Source organism: Heterodontus francisci, chromosome 7 (assembly GCF_036365525.1).
Source record: "Heterodontus francisci isolate sHetFra1 chromosome 7, sHetFra1.hap1, whole genome shotgun sequence".
Taxonomy (NCBI): domain Eukaryota; kingdom Metazoa; phylum Chordata; class Chondrichthyes; order Heterodontiformes; family Heterodontidae; genus Heterodontus; species Heterodontus francisci.
The window spans coordinates 88439858-88453369 of NC_090377.1; the positions used below are offsets into that span (position 1 = coordinate 88439858).

Below are 13512 nucleotides of genomic sequence, written 5' to 3' on the forward strand. Positions count from 1 at the left end.
GGAACTCATTAACCTTGTATGAAATAGCTTTGGGGAGAACCCATTTGAAATTGAAAGGAGCACTGTTGCATATTAATGACTCTTATTGACATGAATTCTGGAGATAGACTGACTCACAGCCCAAACCAAAATAAATAGGTGCACCGTGTTACTAGAATGGTCCCCTTTCAGACATCAATTGACAGCCATGGTTATCATATCCTGGCTCATTGTGTGGTGACACCAGGGGAGAGGGCCATGTGTCTCCTAACAGAAACTCTTATGTGATGGGTTTTTACCTCTTGAGAGAGAGGGAAAATCCAACACCTCAGAAAGCAGTTCAGCCAGAGACTGTGAAAGAGATCCAGCCAAGCAAGAAGAAGCCTGCTGAACAATGACTGTATAACTACTACAGCACAGACATCACAAAGTGACTTTAAGACTCCATCTGGGAAGGTAACAAAATCCACACCACCAACTTTGTGCTGAGTTGCAACCACTAGAACTCTACAACCCCCTCAACAAGTTCAAGACTACAAACACCCAGGCCTGCATCTTTAAAAAAGACTTTCCTCCTAAGAAGATTCAACAGCTTTACTGTAAGCCACAAACACTTACCTTACTTAGGACTTTAAACTGCTTACCCTTCTGTCCCTCTATCTATTGTATATTTGTGTGTGAGTCAATGTGTGTGTGGGTGAGGTTGTGACCATTTTGGGAATTGTGGAAAAAAATTTTTTAACCTCCAAGAAAACCTGTTATTTGTCTGTTTATTTGACCCGAAAGACACTCAGAGGCTAATGCAACATTTTAACAAAACACGATTGTGGTCAGTCGGGAAGTGAACAATGGGAACCACCCACACCCCTTTCCACCTGTCTGTAACAGCTTCCTGATGAAATCAGTCAATAATATAGTAAACACAATACTGTATAATCTATAGATTTGTATCATGGGAATGCTCAGGACCCGGAAATTATCTGTGCATCACAACTCCAAACCTGTTTTGAAAATTCAGCCCCTGGTGTCTGCACATGCACAGTGAAACACAGAAATCAGAATCCTGAAGTTGCTTCAAGTGATTCCCTGTTGCTCCGCAGGGGCTCTGTTGAAAACAGGAACCTTCTATGAAAATCTGACGAGAGCATCACCTTTTATTCTGTAATATCACTGTTAAAAATCCCCTAAAAATTATGCCTTGTTAATGAGCTGTAATTGAGTTTTTAACAGCATACTAACTCATAACCACCACATAACCTTTCTGGCTGTGGAAAATTGGTTTTGTATTTGTGCAGTCCCAAATATTTCCATTCTGATAAAAAATCCATAGTTTTTTTAATATAAGACATTATTTTTAAAGTTTGTTTACAATACTTCAGTCTTTTTAAAAATTCTTTTCACGAGATATGGGTGTCATTGGCTAGTCTAGCATTTATTGCCATTCCCTAATTGCCCTTGAGAAGGTGGTAGTGAGCTGCTTCTTGAACTGTTGCAATCCATGTGGTGTAGGTACACCCACAGTGCTGTTTAGGAAGGGAGTTCCAGGACTTTGACCCAGTCACAGTGAAGGAACAGCGATATAGTTCCAAGTCAGGATCGTGTAAGACTTGGAGAAGAACATGCAGATAGTGGTGTTCCTGTGCATCTGCTGCCCTTGCCCATCTAGGTGGTAGAAATTTATGGTTTGGGAGGTGCTGTTGAAGGAGGCATTGTGAGTTACTACAGTGCATCATGTGTATCAGGGTTGTCCAATCTTTTCACGTGGTGGAGCCACATTACCAATTTTGTCTTACACAGGGGCCGGTGAGACAATTTCGGAAAGATAAAGGCGTTAAAAATTTATCTTACTATTAATCAAGAAAACAAATGTACATTCACAGAATCACAGAATAATACAGTGCAGAAGAGGCCCTTCGCCCCATCAAGTCTGCACTGATGCATTAAAGACACCTGACCTGTTTACCTAATCCCATTTGCCAGCACTTGGCCCATAGCCTTGAATGTTATGACATTTTTGTGTAGAAGCTACTCCCTCTCTGTGTTCCGTCCCTCTGTGTTTTTTCCTCCTCTTTGTTGTCCTTGCTCTCTGTGGTCCCCCCTCTTTCTCTCTCTGCCCCTCTCGCTCTGTCCCCATCTCTCTCTCTCTGACCCTATCTCTCTCTCTCTCTCTATCCCCCTCTCTCTATCCCCCTCTCTCTCTATCCCTTCCTCTCTCTCTGTCCTCCTCCCCCTCTCTTTCTCTGTCCCCCCCCCCGCCCCCCCCCCCTCAACAGTTGCAGAGAGCGGCAATGCTCAGCAGATGGTTGGTCCATTTTTTTAAAAAACATCGCAAGTCAGTTTCACAGCTAACAGTGGCTGACATCGGGAATAGCAGTTTCCCAACTTCGGACAGATTCAGGATTTTATGGCGGGTTCCAATTTTTTTAATAAAGTCCGCTGGAAAACCCCGAATCTGTCAGAAGTTGGGAAACGACTGTTCCCGATGTCAGAAACTGTCAGCTGTGAAACTGACTTGTGATCTTTTTTAAAAGCCCATCTGCAAGAGGAAGCCAATGGGAAGTTTCTCATCTACAGTCACGGACTCCTGGCAAGGATGAGGAACAGCCCAGGTACAGTTTACATCCACGGGTGGGGTGGAAACCTTTGGTGGGCCGGATCCTGGGCTGTGGGCCGTATGTTGGATAACCCTGTTTTGTATGGTACACACTGCTGCCACTTTGCGTCGATGGTGGAGGGAGTTAATGTAGAAGGTGATGGATGGTGTGTCAATCAAGCAGACTGCTTTGTCCTGAATGGTGTTGAGCTTGAGTGTTGGAGCTGCACTCATCCAGGCAAGTGGAGATATTCCATCACACTCTTGATTTGTGCCTTGTAGATGGTGGACAGGCTTTGAGAGTCAGGAGGTGAGTTACTCGCTGCAGAATTCCCAGCCTCTGACCTACTCTTGTAGCAGTAGTATTTATATGGCTGCTCCAGTTTAGTTTCTGGTCAATGGTAACCCTCAGGATGTTGACAGTAGGGGATTCAGCAATGGTAATGCCATTGAATGTCAAGGGGAGATGGGCATTGCCTGGCACTTGTGTGGCATGAATGTAACTTGCCATTTATTAGCCTAAGCTTGAATGTTATCCAGGTCTTGCTGCATATGAACACGGATTGCTTCAGCAATCATCAGCAAAAGTCCCACTTCTGACCTTATGCTGGAGGGAAGGTCATTGATGAAGCAGCTGAAGATGGTTGGGCCTAGGACATCACCCTAAGGAATTCCTGCAGTGATGTCGTGGAACTGAGATGATTGACCTCCAACAACCTCAATCATCTTCCTTTGTGCTAGGCATGACTGGAGAGTTTTCCCCCGATTCCCATTGACTTCAGTTTTGCTAGGGCTCCTTGATACCACACTCGGTCAAATGCTACCTTGGGGTCACTTCAGCTCTTGAGTTCAGTTCTTTTGTCCATGTCTGGACCAAGGCTGTAATGAGGTCAGGATTTGAGTGCCCCTGGTAGAACCCAAACTGAACATCACTGAGCAGGCTACTGTGGAGTAAGTGCCACTTGATGACACTGTTTAGCACGGTGGTTTTGCCACACAACACGATGGAGGATATCCTCAAAGTGAAGATGGGACTTCGTCTCCACAGGAACCAATATTGCCATGGAAAGATGCATCTGTGACAGGTAGATTGGTGAGGATGAGGTCAAATATGTTTTTCCCTCTTGTTGGCTCCCTCACGGCCTGCCGCAGACCCATTCTAGCAGCTATGTCCTTTAGGACTCGGCCAGCTCGGTCAGTAGGGTACTGCTGAGCCACTCTTGGTGTTGGACATTGAAGACCCCACCCAGAGTACATTCTGTGCCCTTGCCACCCTCAGTTCTTCCTCCAAGTGTTGTTCAACATGGAGGAGTGTGGATTCAGCAGCTAAGGGAGGGCATTGGTGGTAATCAGCAGGAGGTTTCCATGCCCATGTTTGACCTGATGCCATGAGACTTCATGGGGTTCGGAGTCAATGTTGAGGACTCCCCAGGCAACTCCCTCCTGACTTTATACCAGTGTGCTGCCACCTCTGGTGTGTCTGTCCTGTCGATAGGACAGGACATAGGCAGGGATGGTGATGGTGGTGTCTGGGACATTGTAAGATATAATTCCATGAGTATGACTATGATGTTGCTTGACTAGTCTGTGGGACTGCTTTCCCAATTTTGGCACAGTCCCCCAGATGTTAGGAAGGAGGACTTTATAGGGTTATCAGGACTGGGAGTGCCATTGTCGTTTCCAGTGCCAAAGTCGATTCTGAGTGGTCTGTCCGGTTTCATTCCTTTTAGACTTTTCTCTCGTGGTTTCGTACAACTGAGTGGCTTGCTCGGCAATTTCAGAGGGCATTCAAGAGTCAACCACATTGCTGTGGGTCTGGATTCACATGTAGGACAGACCAGGTAAGGATGGAAAATTTCTTTCCCTACAGGGCATTAATGAACCAGATGGGTTTTTATGACAATTGACACTGGTTTCATGGTCACCATTACTGAGACTAGCATTTTTTGTAATTCCAGATTTATTAATCGAATTTAAATTCCACCAGCTGCCATGGTGGGATTTGAACCCATGACCCCACAGCATTAGCCTGGGCCTCTGGATTACTAGCCCAGTGACATTGCTGCTGTGCCACCACCTCCCCCTCTAATGTGTATGTTGCAATATTTATTTCACTCTCTGTAAAATGTTTTAAAAATGAAGGATAATCAGTGCATTTTACTTCCTGGTTTGCTATCTGAGAAATCTTCAATGTGATTGGTTGCTTACCCTGCTTGATGACCTCACTGCTGCTGGATGCCCAGAGATCCACTTGACTTGACACCAGATTCAAATTAATATTGGTAAATATGGAATCCACAACACAGAGATCACTAGGTCGTTGCGCGCAGCTTTCTTCAAAGTCAGTGGCAAGCACCGACATTTGGCCTGCTTCCAGCTGTGGAAATGTTTGCTGTACAGTTAAGAGTTAGCTGGAAATAGAAAGCAAAGAATAAGGCCAAAGTTGTGTATTTGTGGTGCTCTAAAGACCTCTAGTTTTCCATTTCTCTTAATGATTTGGACATAGGCTCAAGATGAATGATACTGATGTTTGCTGATGAAGCCTGCACAGCAAACAATGTAGTAGCTTGGTGGCAGATGTAGTTAATTACAGATAATTATGAAGTTGTAGATATGTGAGGAAGAATGATGATAGTACATTGTAAACAGGAAAAGGCTAAGTCATGCTTAATTAACCAGACAGAATTCTTTTGAAGAAGTAACAGGAAGAGTAAAGGAGGGTCATGCAATACATGTCATATACTTGGATTTTCAGAAGGTCTTCAGTAAGGTACCACATGGTAGGCTCATCACAAAGGTTAGGGCATATGGAATTGGGACAAATAGCTGAATGGCTAAACAATAAAAAACAGAGAAGTAGGGGCAAATGGTTGTTATTATCAGAGGAAAGTAGAAAGCGGTGTTCCACAAGGATCAGTGCTGAGACAACTGTTCTTCATAAGTTACATTAATGATTTGGATTTAGGAATAAGTAATTCAGTATCAAGATTTGCAGATGATACCAAACTGGAGATATAGCTAACACTGAGGAAGAAAGCAACATAATACTAATAGAAGAAATTCAAAAACTTGCAGACTGATCCCTTAAGTAGTAGATGAACTTCAGTGTAGTTAAATATGAGGTGATGCACTTTGGTAGGAAAAACAGACGCATCACCTCAAATCATGGCTGATCTGATTGTGACCTTAACTCCACTTTCCTGCCTGCCCCCGTGCACCACTGTGCCCCCCCCCCCAAAAAAAACATAACTCTTGACTCCCTTGTAGATCAAAAATCTGTCTAACAGATCATTAAAAGCAGCATTGCAGTAAAGCATCCAAAAATGCTAACAAAGCACTGGGATTTATTTCTAGGAGTATAGAGTTCATGAGTAGTGAAGTTATGTTTAACTTGTCTAGGATCTTGGTCAGGCCACACTTCGAGTACTATGCACAGTTCCAGTTTCCATACCATTAAAAAGGACAGAGAAGCACTGGAGAAAGTATAAAAAAGATTTGCAAGGATGATACCGGAATTGAAAGATTACGGCTGTTGGGAAAGATTGAACACATTGGGACTTTTTGTTGAGAAAAGAAAAGACTTAGACGTGACCCGATAGAATCTTTAAAATTATGAGTAGGTCAACAGGGTGGATGTAGAAAGAATGTTTCCACTTGTGGGAGAATCCAAAACCCGGGGACATAATGTAAAACAGAGCAGCACCTTTTATTTAAACAGGATTTTTGGCTTTTGCTAAATGTCACAAGCTATTTTAGTCATGCATTTACAAGGTTTTTGTTAAATTTTATGCAATTTTATTAACGTTTATATCTATTTTTAATGCAGCAATGATATATTGAAAATAAATTCTCGTTACAGTTTCAACTTTCTAATTCCATCATTTTGCAATCTCCTTGCTTTAAGTTCCTTGATGCTCTCATTGCCACTCTACTCACTTTATCTTGATTGGATACTCTGTCTAACTTGCTACTTTCCCCAATCTAAGAGAGAGCATTTTTCTTTTACAATTCTGCAATTTTTTGTAATTTATCTTCGGCAGACTCAGCCCACAGACTGAACTTCGGCAAATATTGTCGCAGATTTTCCTGCCAAAACAATGGTGAGGTTATTGGCGGTCACTGTTATTTATATGCAAATGGTACTTCAGGCGAGGGTCGATGTATGGTTAAAATCAAAAGTTGATTTCCAAGTTGTGCCACTCTGTCATTAGCTTTCTGAAAATGGCATCTCATTGTCTGCCTTACCGTTGACAGGCATTGAAGTTGATGTATTTGCGTGGTAGATATGAACTAACGTCATGAAAGTTATATTTAGTCCAGTCCAATCTAAATACCTTTTTAACAATGTGATGGGTGTTAATTACTGCTAATTAGCCTCTCTGCCACAGAAAATTAACTATTGCAAGTGTGGAATCTCATTCCATCAAGTTTTGTTGCAGATTTTAAACATTTACAACTTTAATAAAATATTTTAAGACTCATTTCTCTTTATCTCTTAATCTAGTCTTTCCCTCTCTTCATTTCTCTTTATCTGATTTGATGTTGAATTCACCCTCTAATTTTCTCTTCCTTCTCAGTCCATGTGCTGTTTTATTTCACATCTTTTAATCTGATTGGGTAAGGAGATACATAAAAATATAAGAGAAGGCCATTCAGCCCCTTGAGCCTGCTCTGCCATTTAATATGATCATGGCTGATCTGAATGTGCCTTTAACTCCACTTTCTTGCCTGCCTCCCCCCCTCAGAACCCTTGACTCCCTTGTGGATTAAAAATCTGTACAACTCAGCCTTCAATATATTCAATGAGCCAGCCTCCACTGCTGTCTGGGGAAGAGAATTCTAAAGATTAACTACCCTCTGAAAGAAAAAATTCCTCCTCATCGTCTTAAAAGGGAGACCCCTATATTGAAACTGTGCTCCCCAGTTCTAGATTGCCCCCAAGAAGGGAAACAACCTCTCAGCATCTACCCTGTCCAGCTCCCTCAGAATCTTAGATGTTTCAATAAGATCACTTTTCATTCCTCTAAACTCCAATGAGTATAGGCCCAACCTGCTCAACCTTTCCTCATAAGACAACCCCTTCAGCCCAAGAATCAGCCTAGTGAACTTTCTCTGAACTGCTTCCAATACAAGTATATCCCTCCTTGTAAACAGTACTCTAGGTGTGGTCTCACCAATACCCTGTACAATTGTATCAAGACTTCCCCTACTTTTATACTTCATCCCCCTTGCAATAAATGCCAACATTCCATTTGCCTTCCAAATTAGTTGCTGTACCTGCATGCTAACTTTTTATGATTAATGCTCCAGGACACCCAGATCCCTCTTTACGACAGCATTCTGCAGTCTCTCTCCATGTAAATGATATTCTGCTTTTCTATTCTTCCTGGCAAAGTGGACATCCTCACATTTTCCCGCATTATACTCTATTTACCAAATGTTTTCCCACTGACCTAACCTATCTAGCTCTCTTTGCAGGCACTTTGTGTCCTCCTCACAACTTGCTTTTCTACCTATCTTTACATCATTTGCAAATTTGGCAACAGTGCACTCGGCCTCTTAATCAAAGTCATTAATATAGATTGTAAATAATTGAGGGCCCAGCACTGATCCCTGTGGCACTCCACTAATTGCAGTTGCCAACCTGAAAATGCCCCATTTATCCCAACTCTCTGTTTCCTGTTAGTTACCTAATCCTCTATCCATGTTAATATATTACCCCCAACACCACGAGCTCTTACTTTGTTTAGTAACCTTTTATGTGGTACATTATCAAATGCCTTTTGGAAATCCAAATACACTACATCTACTGGTTCCCCTTTATCCAACCTGCTTGTTACATCCTCAATGAACTCTAATAAATTTGTCAAACACAATTTACCTTTCACAAAACCATGTTGACCCTGCTTGATTGCATTATGATCTTCTAAAAGTCCTGTTACTACTTTCTTAATAATGGATTCTAGCACGTTCCCAGTGTCAGATGTTAGGCTAACTGGCCTATAATTTCCTGCTTTCTGTCACCCCCATTCTTGAATAGAAGTGTTAGATTTGTGGTTTTCCAATCCGCTGGGACCTTTCCAGAATCTAGGGAATTTTGGAAGATTAGAACCAATGCAGTAACTATCTCTGCAGCCACTTCTTTTAAGATCCCAGGATGCAGGCCATCAGGTCCAGGGGGACTTGTCAGCCTTTAGTCCCTTTAGTTTTCCTAGTACTTTTTCTCTAGTGATAGTGGTTGTTTTAAGTTCCTCCCTCCCTTTTGCCTCTTGATTTTCTGCTATTCTTGGGATGCTTTTTGTTTCTTACACTGTGAAGACAGATACAAAGTCTCTGCCATTTCCTTGTTTCCCATTATTAATTCCCCAGTCTCATCTTCTAAACGACCAACACTTACTTTAGCTGCTCTCTTTTTATATATTTGTAGAAGCTTTTAATGTCTATTTTTATATTTCTTGCTGGTTTACTCTTATAGTCTAATTTTTCCCTTTTTTTTTAAGTCATTGCTGATTTCTAAAGTTTTCCCAATCTTCTGGACTGCAGCTTTGTATGCCTTTTCTTTCAATTTGATACCATCCTTAACTTCCTTAGTTAGCCACAGATGGTGCATCCTTCTCATAGAGTATTTCTTTCTCATGAAATATATCTTAATTGAGAGATATGAAGTATCTTCTTAAATATCTGCCGCTGCTCATCTACTGTCTTACCTTTTAACTTAATTTCCCAGTCCACTTTAACCAACTTTGTCTTCATTCCCTAGCCATTTTTAAAATTTAAATTTAAGACACTAGTTTCAGACCCAAACTTCTCACCCTCAAACTGAATGTGTAGTTCGATCATGTTATGATCACTCTTGCCTACAGCATCCTTTACTATGAGGTCATTTATTAATGCTGTCTCATTACACCTTACCAGATCTAAAATAGCCTGCTCCGGGTTGGTTCCAGAATGTATTATTATAAGAAACTGTCCCGAATACGCTCTATGAACTCATCCTCCAGGCTACCTTTGCCAATTTGTTAAGTCCAATTTAAACAACGATTAAAATCACCCACAATTGTTGCAGTACCTTTCCTCCAAGCCCCCATTATTTCTTGATTTATATTCTGTCCTACAGTGTAGCTACTATTAGGAGGCCTATAAACTGCTCCCATCAGTGACTTCTTTCTTTTGCTATTACTTATCTCCTCCCGAATTGATTCTACATCTTGATCTTCCAAGGCATGATCATTTCTCGCTACTGTACTGATCTCTTCCTTTATTAACAGAGCTACCCCACCTCTGTTTCCTTTCTTCCTATCCTTCTGAAATGTCAAATACCCTTGTATATTTAGTTCCCAGCCTTGGTCACCTTGCAACCACGTCTCTGTAATGGTTTTCACATCATACCCATTTATTTCTAGTTGTGGTGTCAATTCATCCATCTTTTTATGAATGCTGCATGCATTCAGATAAACAGCCTTTAAATCTGTCTTTTTACCATTTTTCCCAACACTGACCTTATTTGCTGGTGCGCTGTTATGTTTGCACGTTTTATCCCTTCTTGTCACACTCTAGTTATACTCGTATCACTACCTTGCACTATTGCCTTGGCCTTTCTTGTTAACGTTCTAAATTTTCCCTCACCTGAATCCTCCCCACTACTATTTAGTTTATAGCACTCTCTACAGCCCTAGTTAAACAATTCACCAAGACACTGGTCCCTGCGCAGTACCGGTAAAGGCCACCCCAAAGGTCCAGCGTTCTTTTTCCCCAGTACTGGTGCCAGTGCCCCACAAATCGGAACTGATATCTCCCACGCCAATCTTTGAGCTATGCATTCAACTGTCTAATATTATTTACCCTATGCCAATTTACTCATGGTTCAGGTAGTAATCCAGAGATTATTATCTTTGTGGTTCTGCTTTTTAATTTAGCCCCTAGTTGCTCATACTCCCTCAGCAGAAGCTCTTCCTTACTCCAATCTATGTCATTGGTACTCACATGGACCATGGCAACTGGATCCTTCCCCTGCCACTCCCAAGTTCCTCTCCAGCCCCAAGGAGACGTTCTTAACCCTGGTACTGGGCAAGCAACACAGCCTTCGGGGTTCATGCTCTCAGCTGCACAGTTGCTTGCCCTGTTCTCTTAGATTCCAGATGCCCTCTTCCCCTTGCTGCAACATTATCAGCTCACACTTTCAGCAATTCGCCACACAAACAAATATAAAAACCTAGATGCACAAGGACTAGTCTAACAAATGGCTGATGCTGTTAAATGTCCTGCTACAGCAATATCTGCCTCAATATTGTTGTTCTGAGGCATACATTCATACTCCAGGTAAATAAATGGTTCTCGTGCAAGCTTAACTGATTTATTTATGTTGTATTGTGCTGATCCAAAAAAGAAAGTTTTATATCTTCAAAGCGAGGCCGATAAGGTCCTTGAAGTCACTACTATAAAAGTATTTTTGATGTTGATGAAGTTGTTAAAAAAGGAAAAAAAAATGAGAGTAAACTATCCAGTCTAAGAGCGAAGACCAAAGTACGGAAGGTCCTCATCAGGGAACCCCTCTTTGCTGACGATGCTGCATTAACATCTCACACAGAAGAGTGTCTGCAGAGACTCATCGACAGGATTGCGGCTGCCTGCAACGAATTTGGCCTAACCATCAGCCTCAAGAAAACGAACATCATGGGACGGGACATCACAAATGCTCCATCCATCAATATCGGCGACCACGCCCTGGAAGCGGTTCAAGAGTTCACCTACCTAGGCTCAACGATCACCAGTAACCTGTCTCTCGATGCAGAAATCAACAAGCGCATGGGAAACGCGTCCGCTGCTATGTCCAGACTGGCCAAGAGGGTGTGGGAAAATGGCGCACTGACACGGAACACAAAAGTCCGAGTGTATCAAGCCTGTGTCCTCAGTACCTTGCTCTACCACAATGAGGCCTGGACAACGTATGTCAGCCAAGAGCGACGTCTCAATTCATTCCATCTTCGCTGCCTCAGGAGAATCCTTGGCATCAGGTGGCAGAACCGCAACTCCAACGCAGAAGTCCTCGAGGCGGCCAACATCCCCAGCATATACACCCTACTCAGCCAGCGGCACTTGAGATGGCTTGGCCATGTGAGCCGCATGGAAGATGGCAGTATCCCCAAATACACATTGTACAGCGAGCTCGCCACTGGTATCAGACCCACCGGCCATCCATGTCTCCGCTTTAAAGACGTCTACAAACGCGACATGAAGTCCTGTGACATTGATCACAAGACGTGGGAGTCAGTTGCCAGTGATCGCCAGAGCTGGCGGACATCCTTAAAGGCGGGGCTAAAGAGTGGCAAGTTGAAGAGACTTAGCAGTTGGCAGGAAAAAAGACAGACGCGCAAGGAGAGAGCCAACTGTGTAACAGCCCTGACAACCAATTTTATCCCCAGTGCCTGTGGAAGAGTCTGTCACTCTAGAATTGGCTTTTATAGTCGCTCCAGGCACTGCTTCACAAACCACTGACCACCTCCAGGTGCTTACCTATTGTGTCTCAAGACAAGGAGGCCAAAGAAGAAGAATATAAAAACAGATTGTAAGAGCTTTTATAGGTATATAAAAAGGAAGAGAGTAGCTAAAGTAAATGTTGGACCCTTAGCAGCAGAAACAGGTGAAATTATTATGTGAAATGAGGAAATGGCAGTAACACTGAGCAACTGTAGAAGTTACAAAGGTTTCATACCAGGAATAACCCCGGTAACATAGGGGGTAAAAAGAGTGAGGAAATTAAGCAATTAATATCAGCAGAGAAAAAGTATCAGAGAACCTTAAGGGACTAAAATGCGACAAATCCCTGGCACCTGATGGCCTACATCCTAGGATTCTAAAAGAGATAGCTACAGAGAAAATGGATGTGCTAGCAATGATTTTCTAAAAATTCCTTCGATTCAGGAACAGTCCCATCAGATTGGAAGTTGGCAAATGTTACACTGCTTTTCAAGAAAGGAGGGAGAGAGAAATACAGGCCAGTTATCCTAACATCAGTCATTCGGAAAATGCTGGAAGTTTTAATAATGCGTTTAGAAAAAGACAGTATGATTAGAGCAAGTCAACATTGTTTTACTAAAGGGAAATCCTGTTTGACAAATTTATTATAGTGTTTTGAGAATGTAACTCGGAGGGTAGATAAAGGGAACCAGTAAATGTAGAATACCTAGACTTCCAAACGGCATTCGATAAGGTGCCACACAAAAAGTTAGTGGGCAAGTTAAGGGCTCATGGAGTTGGGGGTAATATGTTAGCATGGATAGCTGATTGGTTAACAGACAAAAGAAATGAGTGGGCATAAATGGAACGTTTTCAAGTTGGCAGGCAGTAAATAGTGGAGTGCCGCAAGGATCAGTGGTGGGGCCTCAGCTATTTACAAGCTATATTAATGACTTTATATTTTATTTATTTTTTAGACTTGGATGAAGAGACAGAAAGTAAGTTTGCTGATGATACAAAGTTGGTGGAAAAGTAAGCTGTGAGGACATAGAGAGGCTGCAAAAAGATATGGACAGGTTATTGAGTGGGCAATAAGATGGCAGATGGAGTATAATGTAGGGAAGTGTGAAGTTATTCACTTTGATTGTAACAAAGCAGAATATTTTTTGAAAGGTGTGTAACTTGTAATATTGATCTTCAGAGAGACTTGGGTGTGCTTGTACAAGGAACGCAGAAAGTTAGCATGCAGGTACAGCAAACAATTAGGAAGGCAAATGACATGTTGACCTTTATTGCGAGAGGTTTGGAGTCTGGGAATAAAGAAGTCTTGCTACAATTGTACATGGTTTTGGTGAGACCACATCTGGAGTACTGTATGCAGTTTTGGTTTCTACATTTAAGGAAGGTTATACTTGCATTCGAGGTGGTACAGCAAAGGTTAACCAAATTGGTCGCTGTGATGAAGGGGTTGTCCAATGATGAGA

At 42.2% G+C, this 13512-nt stretch overlaps 1 protein-coding gene across 7 annotated transcripts in view; it reads left to right on the plus strand.

The window, feature by feature from the left end:
• gulp1b (GULP PTB domain containing engulfment adaptor 1b) overlaps positions 1 to 13512 on the plus strand; it is a 475365-nt gene that overhangs the window by 181744 nt on the left and 280109 nt on the right. For 4 of the 7 annotated variants that reach the window (XM_068035589.1, XM_068035597.1, XM_068035588.1 and 1 more), the window contains one exon: positions 4303 to 4413. The exons of 2 other annotated variants lie outside the window; for them this stretch is intronic. The gene's annotated coding sequence lies outside the window, so the exon portion shown is untranslated. Of the gene's footprint in view, positions 1 to 4302; positions 4414 to 4635; positions 4665 to 13512 lie in introns of those variants that run through there. One more of the 7 variants, XM_068035595.1, reaches the window with a different exon arrangement.